General features: G+C 44.1%; 1 protein-coding gene across 3 annotated transcripts in view; it reads right to left on the bottom strand.

The window, feature by feature from the left end:
* Window positions 1-280, bottom strand: part of FAM126A (family with sequence similarity 126, member A) — a 73,613-nt gene extending 73,333 nt beyond the window's left edge. The window contains exon 1 of one of the 3 annotated variants that reach the window (XM_014544635.1): window positions 70-280. The gene's annotated coding sequence lies outside the window, so the exon portion shown is untranslated. The remainder of the gene's footprint in view (window positions 1-69) is intronic. The other 2 variants (XM_005872288.2, XM_005872287.2) reach the window with 2 other exon arrangements.
* Window positions 281-3,363: the final 3,083 nt, after the last annotated feature.

The following is a 3,363-nucleotide window of genomic DNA, read 5'->3' as shown; positions in this document are numbered from 1 at the left end:
CCCTGACAAAAAAGTTATCGGTCGTCGGCCGCCTTGGGGGCCCGCCGTGGGTCGCTCGACCGGACTCACCAGAGCGGCTCCCAGACCTCCACTCCCAGAACTTCACTCGTCTGGCTCGAAGCGACAGCGAAGGCGTCGGCTCTTCCTTTTCCTGGGCAGTAGCAGCACTGCCTCCCTTCTTCCTAGCAAAACGGTCCCGACGAGCCATCTTCCCCCTCTGCTCACTGACTGACAACCCAGCTCCGAGAGCCGCCACTGCCGCCAGCTACTCTGACAGGCAAGACTAGGGACCCGTCCCCAGGCAACCAACCACCACCGCCCCACTCCAGTTCGGCCTATGGCCGTCGCCCGGGGCGGGACCAGAACAACTTCTCCGCCAATGAGAATCTTCCTCTGCTAGGTCTGGGGCGGAGCCGTGAGATGGGAGGGAGAGCTACTTCGGTGGGCGTGGTCTCCGCAGTGGGCGTGGTCGGAGCGCCCAAGTGGAGATGATTGACTGTCAGATTTGCGACAAAGAGTGATCCGTGAAGGTCTCTAGACGCTGAGCCGTTAGGATTTATGGCCCGCTCAGAAGAAAGCAAGCCTTTCGGAGTGACGTTAACCATAATCACAGAAGAGGAACTAACTGATTTTAATTTCTTGATCAGAAGGACTTACTTCCCAGTAATTGGAGACACAAGAATTTATCAAAATTTTACTAAATTCTAAGCCAAAAAAAAAAGTACGTTTTTATAAAGTGGTAATAAAAACTTTTCCCACTTAGCCTGGAAAAAGTCAATCCCTATGATATTAAATTTCTGGAACTTTAAGGAAATTTTAGCTCAAACATACTTCTATTAAAATCAGCAAGAAAATCGCTAGGTAACATGACTATTTTTTTTCCCCCCACCCCCCACCCCTCCATCTTCCTACTTGCCTATTCTTCTAGACACACATTATTTTCTGTAACGATTGGCACCTGAGCACATCTGAGCCAGCGCCTACATACAGTCCCTCTTTTTTGACCTTGTCAACTCCTCCTACCACATCCCTCTCAAATCCAATCAGAATTAATTAGAAGAAAAATGGACCCTCAACCTGGAAGACAGGAAGTCATTCTAGGTTTTTACCAGAAAGAGGAAAGACTTCTAAAGCAACAAGTAAGCTTTCCAAATATGCCACACACAAATAAGAAAACATATTACTTCATATCAAAAGAGCATTAAGCAAACAATTTTAGGTAATCATTTGGGCGGATCTATAGAACAATCAGACAGGATCTCCCTTCCAAGAGCATAGCCATGATTGTTAGCAAATAATAACAAAATGCAGTGATAAGGGCAACAGAGCTAGGTTCAAAGAGCAAGGAGAACACACAGGAAGAAATTATTGTGTTTAAGAAAGGGAACTTCACAAGGAAGGTGATGTTTGAATAGGATCTTAAAAGATAGATAGGAGTTTTCCAGAGAATAAAGTCAAAGGGCATTTCAGGAAGAGAAACAGCATGTTCAGAGGCATGGAGTTGTGAAAGGGCACTGGGTGGTTAGGGAACATTGAAAAATGCGGAGGCTGAAAAGTGAGTCCCAGCCAAAAATTAAGCTAGAGCAAAAGGTTGAGATGATTGTAAAAGGCCTCATGAGCTACACTAAGGTGTTTAGATGAGCATTGTCATAGTGAAATAACTCATAAGGTTAGTTAACACATCCACATCCATCACCTCATATAGTCACCATTCTTCTTTCTTTCTGTGTATGTGTGTGTGTGGTGAGAACATCTAAGATCTACTCTCTTAACCTTCAAATATATGATACAGTATTGTTTATTATAATCACCATGCTGTACATTACATCCACAGAATTTATTTATCTTATAACTAGAAATGTGTACCCTTTGACCGTAACTTCCCTATTTCCCCCAACCTCTAGTCTTTGACAACCACCAATCTATGCTTTGTTTCTGTGTAACATGACTATTTTAAGTGAAAGAGTTAGGAGAATTTTGACAAAACATGAAAAATATATTACTTTAATGGTCAGTATACTTTTTAAAAAATCAAGATAAAAGAATGTGACTAAGAGGTCGTTCTGTCTTGCTGTGCCAGATTTCCCTTCTTTGAGAGCCACTCCAGCCAGATCCCCTAGCTGAGGCAGCAGCCTATATGGTCTATGCCATATAATGCCCTTCATAGAACAGATAACCAGGCCTAAAAGGTGACCTGATGTGAACACCAACTAAACAGGGATGATGGGGACTACCTACCTCCATTCTCTTTCAAGAATATGAACTGGAAATGGAAAAAAAAGTCAATCACCTTGTGGGAGTAAGGAACTAGGAAGAAGCCCTGAGAAGCCCTAAGAGGGGCAAGTTATGAGTAAACTGAAGACATTCGATTCGGCAGAGAAAAGACATATAAAGTGGAGGATGAAGTCATTGGTAACAAAGGAGTAGTAGAGGTAGAGACAGTACAATGAGTCACTATAACAAAGATGGGGATCGATGAAGTCCTGCTGTCCAGGGGACAATGAGCTCATTTCCTACAGCTGCACCAGTGTTTGTGTTCAACAAATGTAAGATCCAATGGCAGCTCTTCCCGAAATCCTGTAAGATTCCCATCTGCATCACCTAAGATATTCTAAGTGAATTGCTGTACCTTTCACCTTGTATAAACCAATAGGTGGACTTCCAGAATTACAGACCAAGTGAAAGAAGCTGGAAATCGAAGAAGTGTGTGACCTGTTTGCTGCCTCTTCTCTCTGGGTGAGAAGTTAACACATAGGAAAAAATTTTGGACCAAATCTCCTGCTGTCCGGCAGCCACAGCCATGAAGGCCGAGCTGTGCAGCTTCAGTGGGTACAAGATATACCCCAGACACGGGCGGCGCTATGCAGTACACACACACACACACACACACACACACACACACAATCGGTTTTACTGGCCATTATCCATGTGAGCCACCATGTGTTGGCCTGATTTAAAGAGCCAGAGTCTCCAGTGTCAGGAAGGCCCATTAGGACTAGGGCAAAACTCCAGGAGAGTTGAAGGCCTGAACCACACCTGCGGAAGTAAGGATAGGAGGGAGAGGCAAATGTTTATTGACTTTCTGCACTACAAGGCATTCAGCTTGACCAGAATGCAAAGGAATGCTAGAAGCTTACAGTATACATAGCTGGATAGCAGGTGAAAAGTTAAGCGAAGATTAATCATTCGGCACAACAATGAAAGAGATGACACAAAGCAGAACATGACTGATTAATTATTCAGAGGATTTCCTAGGCGAAAACCGGTGTGTGAGTTCAGAAGAGGGAGCAAGTCCAGCAGTCAGGGAAAGCTTCACAAGAAGGTAATACTGATCTGAGTCTTGAGAAATGAACAGGAATTCGA

The sequence above is a fragment of the Myotis brandtii genome, unplaced genomic scaffold, assembly GCF_000412655.1.
Source record: "Myotis brandtii unplaced genomic scaffold, ASM41265v1 scaffold374, whole genome shotgun sequence".
Lineage (NCBI taxonomy): Eukaryota > Metazoa > Chordata > Mammalia > Chiroptera > Vespertilionidae > Myotis > Myotis brandtii.
This window is presented reverse-complemented; position numbering and strand designations above follow the sequence as displayed.